The sequence below is a fragment of the Staurois parvus genome, unplaced genomic scaffold, assembly GCF_062004578.1.
Source record: "Staurois parvus isolate SC_StPar_1 unplaced genomic scaffold, SC_StPar_1.0 ptg001701l, whole genome shotgun sequence".
Lineage (NCBI taxonomy): Eukaryota > Metazoa > Chordata > Amphibia > Anura > Ranidae > Staurois > Staurois parvus.
In genome coordinates, this window is record NW_028319497.1 from 335,949 (window position 1) to 352,196 (window position 16,248).

General features: G+C 47.3%; 1 protein-coding gene across 1 annotated transcript in view; it reads right to left on the reverse strand.

Annotated features, from left to right (window-relative positions):
• Positions 1–11,002, reverse strand: part of LOC149434702 (disheveled-associated activator of morphogenesis 2-like) — a 344,618-nt gene extending 333,616 nt beyond the window's left edge. Inside the window, exon 1 of the mRNA XM_089663497.1 lies at positions 10,828–11,002. The gene's annotated coding sequence lies outside the window, so the exon portion shown is untranslated. The remainder of the gene's footprint in view (positions 1–10,827) is intronic.
• Between the last annotated feature and the right edge of the window lie 5,246 nt (positions 11,003–16,248).

The following is a 16,248-nucleotide window of genomic DNA, read 5'->3' on the forward strand; positions in this document are numbered from 1 at the left end:
CCCCCCCCTATATATACAATATCCCCCCTCTATATATACAATATCCCCCCCTCTATATATACAATATCCCCCCCATATATACAATATCCCCCCCCTATATATACAATATCCCCCCCTCTATATATACAATATCCCCCCCTATATATACAATATCCCCCCTCTATATATACAATATCCCCCCCTCTATATATATATACACAATATCCCCCCCCTCTATATATACAATATCCCCCCCTATATATATATATATATATATATATATACAATATCCCCCCCTATATATATATACAATATCCCCCCCCTCTATATATACAATATCCCCCCCATATATACAATATCCCCCCCTCTATATATATACAATATCCCCCCCCTCTATATATACAATATCCCCCCCCTCTATATATACAATATCCCCCCCTCTCTATATATACAATATCCCCCCCTCTATATATATACAATATCCCCCCCCTCTATATATACAATATCCCCCCCATATATACAATATCCCCCCCTCTATATATATACAATACCCCCCCTCTCTATATATACAATATCCCCCCCTCTATATATACAATATCCCCCCCTCTCTATATATAATATCCCCCCCTCTATATATACAATATCCCCCCCTCTCTATATATATATATGGTATCTCCCTCCCTCTATATATACAATATCCCCCCCTCTATATATACAATATCCCCCCCTCTATATATATACAATATCCCCCCCCTCTATATATACAATATCCCCCCCATATATACAATATCCCCCCCTCTATATATATACAATACCCCCCCTCTCTATATATACAATATCCCCCCCCTCTATATATACAATATCCCCCCCTCTCTATATATATATGGTATCTCCCTCCCCCTATATATACAATGCCCCCCCCCTATATATACAATGCCCCCCTCTATATATACAATACCCCCCCATATATATATAGTATCTCCCTCCCTCTAGCGCTGTCCTGGATCCCACAGACAACGAGAAGAGTCAGTTTCAGACCTCCCACCCCCCCAAAACAAAGCGTCCAGAAGGATGGCGGACCCCTTAGCACACCGCCCCCCCCTGGCTGAGCTCAGCTATGACGGTTTGGGGGTCCCGGGATGTGCGCCCCTCACCCCGCTATAGTCCAGCTGCTGATCTGGCCGTGTTTGGTGGCATCGCTCAGCATCGGTGACAGCCGTCCGAGTAATCCGAGCGCCAGGAATTCTCTCCTGCAATCCTCCTGTCGGCGAGTCGCCTGTGGATCTTCTTTCATCACAGCAGTAAGAAGCCGGCAGCCCAGGTGGGGACACTTTACAGCGAGAAGAAAGCGCGATGGGGGATTTACGACCGGCGATAACGGCGCACAAGGTGCCACAGCCCAATAAAATGTCACCTGAGAAGGGGGTCCAACAGGATTACGGAGGGACATTACAGGCCATCGTGTGCTGACCTCTGACCTGGGGGAAGCCGGCTGCTGGAAATCCAAGGAGCAACCTGCACCTGCTGACATTCCATGGAGGGACGCTCCCAGCTCTGCCACACTGGCCACCTGCTGCCTGCCTAGCAGGACTGTCCGTGGGTCATAGGGACAGCGAAAAGGGACCCCAGACCACCCCATCCCAGGTCACTTCTATCAGGATTTAGGAGATTAAGACCCCGATAACTCCGGGCGCAACTCGGCATGCAATTTGCCACATCATGTGACTATGTGACTTGAAAATCGCACGGCAATTCGCACCCTATTGTCCGCAATTGCAGCCGTCGTATCATTCCGACTCGGGCGGAGCCGCACCGACTTCTAAAGGAGCGCAGGTGTGACTTCAGGGGCGACTTCCATAGACATACAGCAACAGGAGCATTGCTCAGAAAATCGCCACCTTTTATCATTACAAAGTCCTCCTTGAGTTCCAGTCAGTGACTCCCCTCCCCCAGGGATCAGACTGTACATTGTATCTTTGTAGAAGGAGTAGGAGGCATTTCCTCAGTCTAACTTCCCCTGGTTGTCGGACTTTACATTGTAACTTTGCAGAAGGAGGAGGAGGCATTTCCTCAGTCTCCCCTCCCCCAGTGATCAGACTGTATGGAGGAGGAAGCATCTCCTCAGCCTCCCCTCCCCTCCCCCAGTGATCAGACTGTACTTTGTAACTTTGTAGAAGGAGGAGGAAGCATTTCCTCAGTCTCCCCTCTCCCAGTGATCAGACTGTACATTGTAATTTTGTAGAATGAGGAGGAAGCATTTCCTCAGTCTCCCCTTCCCCAGTGATCGGACTTTACATTGTAACTTTGTAGAAGGAGGAGGAAGCATTTCCTCAGTCTCCCCTCCCCCAGTGATCAGACTGTACATTGTAACTTTGTAGAATGAGGAGGAAGCATTTCCTCAGTCTCCCCTCCCCCAGTGATCGGACTGTACATTGTAACTTTGTAGAAGGAGGAGAAAGCATTTCCTCAGTCTCCCCTCCTCCAGAGATCAGACTGTACATTGGAAAAAGGATGAGAGGCTGCAGCAGGGGCTGATCTGTGTCAGACATCTGTGAACACAGCCAAGACCTGCACAGGCACCAGAATCTATCTGATTGCGTTATCTCTGAGCCCACGTCTGAGTCCAGGAAGTAGATGGTGACCCTGGATGATGCCTGAACAAAGATGGCGCCGTCCTTCTGGAGAGAAAAGCAGATGGTGGGGATATGGGGATCTGTGAGCAAATATATGACCAAGCTTTTTTGGGAGTGCCCCTGATGACGTTGATGACGAAACACGTAGGGAAGGAGCTAAAGGATTGCGCTGTGTTGGGGAGGCTTTTAGGAAGGTCGCATCCCGGATCTAAATAGAAAATGTGAAACCTAGATGTCAGCAATCGCTTGCTTAACATTCTAACATTCAGTACAGATAACGCACCAGTAGAGGTAACTAGGACCCTAGTGGAGGTAACTAGGCCACACCAGAAGAGGGAAAGTGGTCACACCAGTAGAGGTAACTAGGCCCCACCAGTAGAGGTAAATAGGCCCCACCACTAGAGGTAACTAGGCCACACCAGTAGAGGTAACTAGGCCACACCAGAAGAGGGAAAGTGGTCACACCAGTAGAGGTAACTAGGCCCCACCAGTAGAGGTAACTAGGCCCCACCAGTAGAGGTAACTAGGCCCCACCAGTAGAGGTAACTAGGCCACACCAGTAGAGGCAACTAGGCCCCACCAGTAGAGGTAACTAGGCCCCACCAGTAGAGATAACTAGGCCACACCAGAAGAGGGAAAGTGGTCACACCAGTAGAGATAACTAGGTTACACTAGAAGAGTTAACTAGGCCACTCCAGTGAAGGCAACTCAGTCACACCAGTAGAGGGAGCAAAGTCACACCGGTGGGGGGGGGGGATTGGTAGGTCACACCAGTGGGGGGGGGCCTGGTCACACCAGTGGGGGGGGAGCCAGGTCACACCGGTGGGGGGGGGGGTGGTAGGTCACACCAGTGAGGGGAGCCAGGTCTCACCAGTACGGGGGAGCCAGGTCACACCAGTGGGGGGGGAGGAGTCAGGTCACACCAGTGAGGGGGGGGAGCCAAGTCACACCAGTTAGGGGGGGGGGAACAGGTCACACCAGTGGGGGGGAGCCAGGTCACACCAGTGAGGGGGGGGAGCCAGGTCATACCAGTGGGGGAGGGAGCCAGGTCACGCCAGTGGGGGGGGGGGCAGGTCACACCAGAGGGGGGGGGGAGCCAGGTCACACCAGTGAGGGGGGGGGGAGCCAGGTCACACCAGTGAGGGGGGGGGGGCAGGTCACACCAGTGGGGGGGGGGGCAGGTCACACCAGTGAGGGGGGGGAGCCAGGTCACACCTGTGGGGGGGGGGGGGGCAGGTCACACCAGTGAGGGGGGGGCAGGTCACAGAGTGAAGATTGAGTAACAGAAGAATATTTGCTGCATTTTGTCTATTAGAGGAGGGGGGGCGATGATCTCATCTGTGTGCTGCTTCCCCTTCATTATCCAAGCCCCGGGGGGGGGGCAGATGGATGACCAGGATGCATTACTACAGCAGCAAACAAAACCATGAGGTCACAATCCTGGCTGTACTGTCTGGCCGGGGTGCCGGGATCATGGAACTGGCTGAATGCATTTACAGATGCTCTGGTACACAGTATTGGGCCCCCCCCCCCCCCCGTGATGCTGGAGGAAGCGAGGCCACGTCCCGGCTCCTAGAGAACTCCCCGGTCTAGGGGGGTAGGGGGGGGGGGATCCCACGCTCCAAATGACAGGGTGACCCCTCCCACTTTGCCTGCATTTCAGCAAGTGCACAGCAAAGTCCTCCACGTAACAGTCCAATGTGTGTAATGTGTTCCCTGCGCCTGGAGGAGATGGAAGTTCCGCTTTCAGGTCGTCTGTTCGGACAATAAAAGACAATATTGTGTGACACCAGAGAGGGGCCCCACCACGGCCCCGGCAAGGCCGCCCATCCGCAGCCAAGTGCCCTAATTAAACCTGTCACTGGAGAGGAGAGGAGGGCAGAGTGCCAGACGGTGGAATCGATTCTCCCAGAGAGATCCCGGCCACACACGCAACACGCATGTACACGCACATGAGAAATGGAACACGCCGAACGCCCGGCTCAGGAGACAAATTGAGTGTAAAATCAGAAACAAAAACATCAGAAGAGACACATTGTATATAAACGGCCCCCAGAGTCTAACAGTGACCGGCACAGCATGAAATGACACCTCCCAGCAGCCCCACCATCCATGGTGTCACCGAAATCAACCCTCGCCATCCATGGTGTCACCGAAATACACCCTCGCCATCCATGGTGTCACCGAAATACACCCTCGCCATCCATGGTGTCACCGAAATACACCCTCGCCATCCATGGTGTCACCGAAATCAACCCTCGCCATCCATGGTGTCACCGAAATACACCCTCGCCATCCATGGTGTCACCGAAATCAACCCTCGCCATCCATGGTGTCACCAAAATACACCCTCGCCATCCATGGTGTCACCGAAATCAACACAGCTTCCAAATAAAAATTATATTCAGCTCAGAGTGGGAGGGGTTTAGACCTTACAAAATCAGACATCTATGCAAAACCCCTATGCACATTCACCCCACTCTACATCTACATTCACTGTACACCCCTCTCTACATCTACATTCACCATACACCCCTCTCTACATCTACATTCACCATACACCCCTCTCTACATCTACATTCACCATACACCCCTCTCTACATCTACATTCACCATACACCCCTCTCTACATCTACATTCACCGTACACCCCTCTCTACATCTACATTCACCGTACACCCCTCTCTACATCTACATTCACCGTACACCCCTCTCTACATCTACATTCACCGTACACCCCTCTCTACATCTACATTCACCGTACACCCCTCTCTACATCTACATTCACCATACACCCCTCTCTACATCTACATTCACCATACACCCCTCTCTACATCTACATTCACCATACACCCCTCTCTACATCTACATTCACCATACACCCCTCTCTACATCTACATTCACCGTACACCCCTCTACATCTACATTCACCGTACACCCCTCTATATCTACATTCACCGTACATTCCTCTCTACATTCACCATACACCCCTCTATATCTACATTCACCATACACCCCTCTCTACACCCACATTCACCATATACCCCTCTACATCTACATTCACTTTACACCCCTCTATATCTACATTCACTGTACACTCCTCTCTACATATACATTCACTGTACACCCCTCTCCAAATCTGCATTCATTGTACACCCCTCTATATCTACATTCCCCATACACCCCTCTACATCCACATTCACTGTACACCCCTCTACATCCACATTCACTGTACACCCCTCTACATCCACATTCACTGTACACCCCTCTACATCCACATTCACTGTACACCCCTCTACATCCACATTCCCCATACACTGCTCTCTACAACAACATTCACCGTACACCCCCCTCTACATCTACATTTACTGTACCCCTCTCTACATCTTCATTCACCATACACCCCTCTATATCTACATTCACCGTACACCCCTCTACATCTACATTCACCATACACCCCTCTACATCTACATTCACTGTACATTCCTCTCTACATCCACATTCACCATATACCAATCTACATCTACATTCACTGTACACCCCTCTCTACATCTACATTCACTGTACACCCCTCTCTACATCCACATTCACCGTAAACCCCTCTATATCTACATTCATCGTACACCCCTCTGTATCTACATTCACTGCACACCCCTCTACATCTACATTCACCCTCCACCCCTCTATATCTACATTCACCGTACACCCCTCTATATCTACATTCACCCTCCACCCCTCTATATCTACATCCAGGGTACACCCCTCTATTTCTAATTCACTGCACACCCCTCTATATCTACATTCACCGTACACCCCTCTATATCTACATTCACCGTACACCCCTCTATATCTACATTCACCGTACACCCCTCTATATCTACATTCACTGTACACCCCTCTATATCTACATTCACTGTACACCCCTCTATATCTAATTCACTGCACACCCCTCTATATCTACATTCACCGTACACCCCTCTATATCTACATTCACCGCACACCCCTCTATATCTACATTCACTGCACACACCCCTCTACATTCACCCTCCACCCCTCTATATCTACATTCACCGTACACCCCTCTATATCTACATTCACCGCACACCCCTCTATATCTACATTCACCGCACACCCCTCTATATCTACATTCACCGCACACCCCTCTATATCTACATTCACCGTACACCCCTCTATATCTACATTCACTGCACCCCCCCTCTATATCTACATTCACTGCACCCCCCCCCCCCCCCCCCGTCTCTTCTATAGCGAGATCTCTTGGTATACACGGAACATTCCCCAATATCCAGCGTGTTCCCCAGAAGCTGCGTCCTCCATTGCTGGGTTACAGATGTTTCAGTAGAACAGATCCGGAACGTTCTCACTGCATCTGGAACACAGAAGGAGCCTGAAGAATGATTGCAGGAGGAGCACACGCTTCCAATCTGGCCCATCGGAAAACCCCTGTCATTGTTCACTGTCTACCACCAGATTCCTCCGCTGTCACAAATCACACTGTGTCCTGCCCCCCCCCCCCCCCAGCCCCAACACAGAGGAGTTCTGTCCTTTTCCTTAAAGTGGGGAAGTCAGTGATCTGCACCCCAGCAACATGGGACCGCAGCACCCCCTGTCGGCCCAGCCCAGTACTGCACTGTAATAATTCTCCCCAGAGCTGAAGGCCCTCCATGTCTCTCGAAATAAAAGGTGACGATTCTGCGAATCTAGTAACCAGCTGGAGAACTACAAGTCTCAGCATGCCGCATAGATCCTACTGAGATTCGGGCAGCACCGGCACAGTTCATGCCAACAGAACCAACAGTACGATTGTATTCTCACTGCACATCGAAGGGCGAAGATCGGGAATGTGGGTTCAGATTCCAGCTTTTCACAATTGTCTCTCCAACATGGTGAGATCTGCGAAACCACGGACATCGTTCCACTGCCAGAACCCGAGAAATACAGAACTACAGGGTCACCTCAGTCTCTGCACCACAGGAGCTTACACTCTAATGTCCCCTCCCCCACAGTCACATCAGTCTCTGCACCACAGGAGCTGACACTCTAATGTTCCCTCCCCCACAGTCACATCAGTCTCTGCACCACAGGAGCTGACACTCTAATGTCCCCTCCCCCACAGTCACATCTGTCTCTGCACCGGAGGAGCTTACACTCTAATGTCCCCTCCCCCACAGTCACATCAGTCTCTGCACCGGAGGAGCTTACACTCTAATGTCCCCTCCCCCACAGTCACATCAGTCTCTGTACCGGAGGAGCTTACACTCTAATGTCCCCTCCCCCACAGTCACATCAGTCTCTGTACCGGAGGAGCTTACATTCTAATGTCCCCTCCCCCACAGTCACATCAGTCTCTGTACCGGAGGAGCTTACACTCTAATGTCCCCTCCCCCACAGTCACATCAGTCTCTGCACCAGAGGAGCTTACACTCTAATGTCCCCTTCCCCCACAGTCACATCAGTCTCTGCATCACAGGAGCTTACACTCTAATGTCCCCTCCCCCACAGTCACATCAGTCTCTGTACCAGAGGAGCTTACACTCTAATGCTCCCTCCCCCCCACAGACCCATCAGTATCTGTACCAGAGGAACTTACACTCTGATGCCCTCACCAACAGACTACACCCCCATTATGGACCCTGTTAGGCAGAACCCATGAACAATGCTAATTTTTGGATTATAAGAGGAAACATGCATGCAAACATGAGGGGAGCGTACGAACTCCATGCAGACAAGGCTCTGGCAGATTCTGACCCCAGAGCCCCAGCGTTACAAGCAACAGCCCCCTAGAACAGTAAGTCAGTGTGCCGGAGCCGCTTTCCTCCTCTGCTGAGAAATCGGGTCATGCAAGGAATCAGAAATGCTTCTAATTAGAACTTGAATCGATTCAGGATGAGGACTGAAGGAATATTTCCCCCTCGGCACCAAAAGAGGTTTTCTGATATTTACTGATAGAAGGGAAACCCACCAGGACCAGGACCAGAACCAGGACCAGAACCAGGACCCGGACCAGAACCAGAACCCGGACCAGAACCCGGACCAGAACCAGGACCAGAACCAGAACCAGGACCAGGACGGGAAGGAACAGCTGTAGACATACTGGTTGGGGATTTGTTGTCCATCTTTCATCCCCCCAAATGGATACACTATGGAGGGGACTAATGTGACCTTATATACACCTCCCAATACATAAATATAGATTATATATAGTCAGCCCGGTCCAGACCCCCTCCCCACCTGATGACAACATCATAGCAACATAATAATATACCATATACAACAAGATTATAAATGTTACATAATATCCAATAATAATAATAAAAATAATAATAATAACATATTAACAAATATTAAATAATAATAAAACAACAATGTATATAATAAATGACATTATATCAAAATAATAATAATAATAATAATCATCATCATAAAATAACATATTTACAAATTATTATTAAAATGTTTTTATATGATGTATTATACTATATACATAGTTTTTATTATTATTATTATTATTAGTTAATATCTTGTTATTAATATTTTTATTATTATTTTAATATTATGTAACATTTATTATTATTATTATTATTAATAATAATAATAATTATAATTATAATAACAGCATATTAACAAATATTAAATAATTTATTTATATATTACATAATAATATAAATGTATATAATAAAATAAATTACATAAAAAATAATAATTTGTAAATATGTTCTTATTATTTTGATTATTATTAAATGTTACATAATATCAAAATAATAATAGTAATAATGATGATAATAATAACATATTTACAAATTATGATGATTATTATTATTATTTTTTAAATGTAATATATTTTATTATATACATTGTTTTTATTATTATTATTTAATATTTGATAATATGTTTTGTTATTATTATTATTATTATTATTGTTTTATTATTATTATTGTGATATTATGTAACATATAATAATAATAACATAAACAACATATTTACAAATTATTATTATTATTTTGATATTATGTAACATTTAATAATAATAATAATATTAATAATAATAATAAATATTTACAAATTATTATTATTTCAATATTTTGTAACATTTAATAATAATCATAATAATAATAACATATTTACAAATTATTATTATTACTACTACTAATAATAAAAACATATATAAAAATAATAATAAACGATGTATATTATTATTATTATTATACAGTATTTATATAGCGCCAACAGTTTGCTCAGCGCTGTACATTACATTGTATATCATAAATGTTACGTAATGCAAACATAATATATATTTTTAACAAATCTTGGGTGATTTTTGTCCCCTCATCTCCGTCGTCTCGCCGCTCTGTCTGGCAGGTGACAACCTATGATGGTCCACCATTGACGGAGGGGTACCGGCGTGCAGAACAAGGTAACAAAGTATCACCCCCGTGATTCGCAGATTCCAAACACAACATGAGCGCAGGACCATTCTCTCTATGAGCCCAGCTCCCTCATCCGCCTGCTGACCTCACGGCGCTGTTGCAGAACACGGGGCTTACATTACAGCCCAGATCAGGCAGATTTTACGCGCTCGTTACACGCGGTGGTTTTTTTTTTTTTTTGCGATCCACCTTGCGACACGACTGTGCTTCGCAGCGCTGCAAATGCCAATGAGAGCCTAAAAAATTTTTTTTTTTTTTTCGGTTGGAAAACAAGCTTCAATTTTCCGGCGTCGATAGCATCCGAAATCCACCGCAGGGCCCACCGCGGAGATCTAGGAGCATGCTGATGATACCCCAGCAACCAGTCGCTCCAGAGCCGTGGCGTGAGCCCCGATTTAAAACCTACATGTTAAGAATGAGCCCCGCCAGCGAGCGCCGTAGGCTAGCGAATCTTATAGCCATCTGGACCAGCCGGAGAGCTGTTGCAACTGTGTCGCTGGGGTACTACAACTCCAAGCAGGTCCTGCTGGGATTTGTGGTCCTTTCACATCTAGATGGCAGCGAATGTCTGCAAGGTCGCGTCCGCGCAGCAGCAGAAGGGTTAACGGCGTGAGAATAGACGCAGCCATCTCCCCGCATTTTCTGGAGCGGCAGTAGACCTCTATCCTGTTTATGCAGCTGTTGTGTTGTCAGGGAAGGCAGCAAGGAGACAGAAAAAAAAAAAAAAGGAGGACAGAGCCAAGAGAAGGGTGATCGGTGGTGCCTTACCGGTGGTGCAGGGTGCTGGGGGGTGCAATGCGGCTCTCAGGCTCCCATGGTCTCAGGCTGGAGGTGAGCAGAGTGTTGCTGAGGCTGGTGGCAGGCGCACAGCAGCGTACAGGGTGTGTGTGTGTTTCTGCTCTGAACACATCAGGAACTGCTTGCCATTCCAGAGCTCACAGAGGAGGCAGGACTCTCTCTCCAGCTACTGTGCTGCACAACCTTAAAGGCACAGAAAAAAGAAAAAAAAAAAAAATGAACGTACGCGACAAATCGAGCGTTCACATTCCTGCACTTAAAGCGCATGTAACCCCCGAAAACTCTCTATTACAGTTGTGTGCAAAATAATATCAGTGTGTTGAAAAAAGTGAATAAAGCTGAAAATCCTTCTAATCCTTTTATTTCCATCCACACAAATGCATTGGGAACACGACACATTCTATTCCAAATCACAACATGAAGACAAATACATCAAATTTGTGTCGTTCCTCTAAAAAAATGGAAGAAAAGTGAATATTAGACGGTTCATAATAATCGCAGTGTTTGTATTCTTCTTTACAAACTCCAACATTCACTATATAAACTGAGAAATGTTTGAAGATTTTGCTTTCCTTTGAATGACTTCATGAATATTTGGTTGTAGTCGCACTGTTTCTGAGAACTGCTGTACATCTGTGTTGCATGGAGTCCCCCAACTTCTGGCCCCTGTGATCAGGTATTCCAGCCCAGGATGATTGGACCACATTCCACAGTTCTTCTCTATTTCTTGGTTTGGCCTCAGAAACGGCATTTTTGATGTCACCCCACAAGTTTTCTATTGGATGAAGATCCGGGGATTGGGCTGGCCACTCCATAACGTCCATCTTGTTGGTCTGGAACCAAGATGTTGCCGTTTACTGGTGTGTTTGGGGTCGTTGTCTTGTTGGAACACCCATTTCAAGGGCATTTCCTCTTCAGCATAAGGCAGCATGACCTCTTCAAGTATTCTGATGGATTCAAACTGATCCATGATCCCTGGTATGCGATAAATAGGCCCAACACCGTAGTATGAGAAACATCCCCATATCATGATGCTTGCACCACCATGCTTCACGGTCTTCACAGTGTCCTGTGGCTTGAATTCAGTGTTTGGGGGTCGTCTGACAAACTGTCTCCGCCCACTAGACCCAAAAAGAACAATCTTACTTTCATCAGTCCACAAAATGTTGCACCATTTCTCTTTAGGCCGGTCAATGTGCTCTTTGGCAGATTGTAACCTCTTCAGCACACGTCTTTTTTCCAACAGTGGGACTTTGCGGGGACTTCTTGCAGATAGCTTGGCTTCACATCGGCGTCTTCTAATTGTAACAGTCCTCACAGGGAACATCACACCTTCTTTCATCTTCCTGGAGCTGATTGTTGGCTAAGTCCTCACAGGGAACGTCACACCTTCTTTCATCTTCCTGGAGCTGATTGTTGGCTGAGTCCGCCCCATTTTGGCTATTCTTCTATCCATTCCAATGGTAGTTTTTCGCTTTCTTCCGCGTCTTTCAGGTTTTGGTTGCCATTTTAAAGCATTTGTGATCATTTTAGCTGAGCAGCCGATCATTTTCTGCACTTCTTTATATGTTTTCCCCTCTCCAATCAACTTTTTAATCAAGGTACGCTGTTCTTCTGAACAATGTCTGGAACGACCCATTTTCCTCAGAATTTCAGAGAGAAATGCACTGTAACCAGCATGTACAACATTTGCTGCCTTCCTTCCTTAAATAAGGGCAATAATTGCCACCTGTTTTTCAAAGAATGAATGGCGTCACTAATAGAACTCCACACTGCTATTATTTTGAACACGCCCCTTTCAATGAGTGATTCAATGACACAGAATCAGCAGCATGCATGTCATGACTGTCGGGTCTGTTGGATTTCTATGACTCTACTACACCTGCTAGGAAATTATTTGCCATGTAGAAATATCATTTCCACCAAAAACAGTGATTGATCCGGTTAGTGATGTCTGACGGCTATTATTTTGAACACAACTGTATGTGCGGCATCCCAGTGGTAGCCACTGTCTACACATTTCTTCAGGAAATCTTTTTTTTTTTTTTTTTTTTTTTAGTGAATCTGTTACAAAGTTTCTTACCGATATAGCAGCACTTCCTGTCGCGGGCTGACAACGCCGAGCCTCCGCATTGCAATTATCGACAGTGTTGTCTTTCATCTGCTGCAGGGAGAGCCATACAGGGGATCGGTTCCAGTAATTGCCCCCCCCCCCCGCTGCACCCATAATTGGATTCTTCTCCTCTCCCTCTCGCTGGCTTTCATCTGCTGCAGAGAGAGCCATACAGGGGATCGGTTCCAGTAATTGCCCCCCCCCTCGCTGCACCCATAATTGGATTCTTCTCCTCTCCCTCTCGCTGGCTTTCATCTGCTGCAGGGAGAGCCATACAGGAGATCGGTTCCAGTAATTCCCCCCCCCCCTTCCCTGCACCCATAATTGGATTCTTCTCCTCTCCTCTCCCTCCCGCTGGATTTCATCTGCTGCAGAGAGAGCCATACAGGGGATCGGTTCCAGTAATTCCCCCAACCCCCCCCCCCCCCCCGCTGCACCCATAATTGGATTCTTCTCCTCTCCCTTACGCTGGCTTTCATCTGCTGCAGAGAGAGCCATACAGGGGATCGGTTCCAGTAATTGCCCCCCCCCCCCCCGCTGCACCCATAATTGGATTCTGCTCCTCTCTCTCCTGCTGGCTTTCATCTGCTGCAGAGAATCATACAGGGGATCAATTCCAGTAATTGCCCCCCCCTCCTCCCACAGACACACACAGTGCCGATTACCCTCCCTGCCCCCATCCGACTTACAGGATGCCTGGGTCCCCATGCTGACCTGGGCCCTGTACAGGAGGACTGGTGGTTCCACACCCATCGCCCTCCCTGTTTGCCGTACAATTCCCCCCCCTGCTGCCTAGGTCCCCCACCGCCCCAGTGCTGCCGGCTTCCCTGCTCCCCTTCCCACCAGCACCTGCAAAGCACACAATAGGATCCTTCAGGATGGAGAGTGCGATCCGGTAAACACACCCCATTTACCACCCCCTTCCTTTCCTGAAAACAGTAAACTGTGTTTTTTTAAGAGGGGGCCCTGTCAGGTTGGCTGTATGGGGCCCCATGGTTTCTAACAGCAGCCCTGGTCACCAGTAACATTCTATCACATAGGAAACCTTTACAGCCCAGTCCAACGTTGAAATCATGTGACTTCCAGTGAAGTTGCACCATTTCAAAGTTGGATGTCATGTCTATGCAAATCATGCTCCAAAGACATGCTGCGAGGTGAATTGGATCCTGTCTAAATTGTCCCTAGAGTGTGTATGTATGAATGTGAGTTAGGGCCCTTAGATTGTACGCCCCTCAGGGGCGGGGACTGATGTGAATGTACAATATATATGTAAAGCGCTGCGTAAACTGACGGCGCTATATGAGTACCTGAAATAAATAAATGTACAGATTAGCAGAGTCTCCCTCTACTGGCCATCTGTAAGGCACTGCAATCAGCCTGCCTGATCAACAACTGCGATCATTAATTGTGTGAACAGTAATCACGTGACTTTTTTATAGCGTGTTCATGGTTAGAATCACCGAAGTAAACATTTGTGCTGTGATCTTACAGTATTTATTGGCATGGTGGTATCAATAGCAGTTCCATTCAAGCTAAAACAAAGTGGCTGCATATCAAACTGAGATGAAATGTGCGTAATCAGCAGTTACTATCATTGAATCGCCAAACATCTCCTAAAGTATGTCCCCATTCTCCAACCATCTCCTGAAGTATGTTTCCTATCTTCACCCATCTCCTGCAGCATGTCCCCAATCTCCAACAACCTCCTGAAACATGAGAGCAGTTTTCAACGACCTCCTGAAATATGCCTACAGTCTCCACCTAACTCCCAGAGAATGTTCCCAGCAGCGAACCATCTCTTGAAGCATGTCCCCAGTCTCAAATCATCTTCTAAAGTATGTCTTCAGTCTTCAACCAACTCCTGAAGTGTGTGCCCAGTGTCCAACCCTCTCCTGAAGCATGTCCCCAGTCTTCCACCATCTCCTGAAGTATGTGCCCAGTATTCAACCATCTCCGTAAGCATGTGCCCAGTCTTCCACCATCTACTAAAGCATGTCCCCTGTCTTCCACCATCTCCTGAAGTATGTGCCCAGTATTCAACCATCTCCTGAAGTATTTCCCCAGTCTCAAATCATCTCCTAAAGCATGTCCCCAGTCTTCCACCATCTCCTGAAGCATGTCCCCAGTCTTCCACCATCTCCTGAAGCATGTCCCCAGTCTTCCACCATCTCCTGAAGCATGTCCCCAGTCTTCCACCATCTCCTGAAGCATGTCCCCAGTCTTCCACCATCTCCTGAAGCATGTCCCCAGTCTTCCACCATCTCCTGAAGCATGTCCCCAGTCTTCCACCATCTCCTGAAGCATGTCCCCAGTCTTCCACCATCTCCTGAAGCATGTCCCCAGTCTTCCACCATCTCCTGAAGCATGTCCCAGTCTTCCACCATCTCCTGAAGCATGTCCCCAGTCTTCCACCATCTCCTGAAGCATGTCCCCAGTCTTCCACCATCTCCTGAAGCATGTCCCCAGTCTTCCACCATCTCCTGAAGCATGTCTCCAGTCTTCCACCATCTCCTGAAGCATGTCCCCATTCTTCCACCATCTCCTGAAATATGTGCCCAGTATTCAACCATCTCCTTAAGCATGTCCCCAGTCTCCAACTATCTCCTGAAGTATGTGCCCAGGATTCAACCATCTCCTGAAGCATGTCGCCAGTCTCCAATTACAGTACCTCCTGAAGAATGTGCCCAGCATTCAATTATCTCCAGAAGTATGTTCCCAATCTTCAACCATCTCCTGAACCATGCTCCCAATAGCCATTAGTCAACAATCTCCTGAAGCATGTGACCAGTTTTCAACCATCTCCTGAAGTATGTCCCCAGTCTCCAACCATCTGCTGAACTATGTCCCCAGTCTCCAGCTAACTCTTGAAGCATGTTCCCAGCATCCATCCATCCATCTCCTGAAGCATGTGCCCATGTCCTGAAGAATGTCCCCAGTATCAAACCATCTCCTAAAGCATGCCCCAGTCTTCACCTATCTCCTGAAGCATGTAGCCATTAGTCAACAATCTCTTTAAGCATGTGACCAGTCTCCAGCTATCTCCTGAAGTATTTTCCCAGTCTCCAATCATTTCCTGAAGCATGTCCCCAGTCTCCTGAAGCACTGTATGTGCCCTGTCTCAAGGCCATCTCCTAAAGCCTGTCCCTCAGTCTCCAACCCTCTCCTGAAACGTGTACCCAATCTTCAACCATCTTCTAAAGCGAGTCCCCAGTCTCCAACTATCCCTGAAGTATGTCCCTAGTCTCCAACTATCTCCTGAAGGAAGTTCCCAGTAGTCA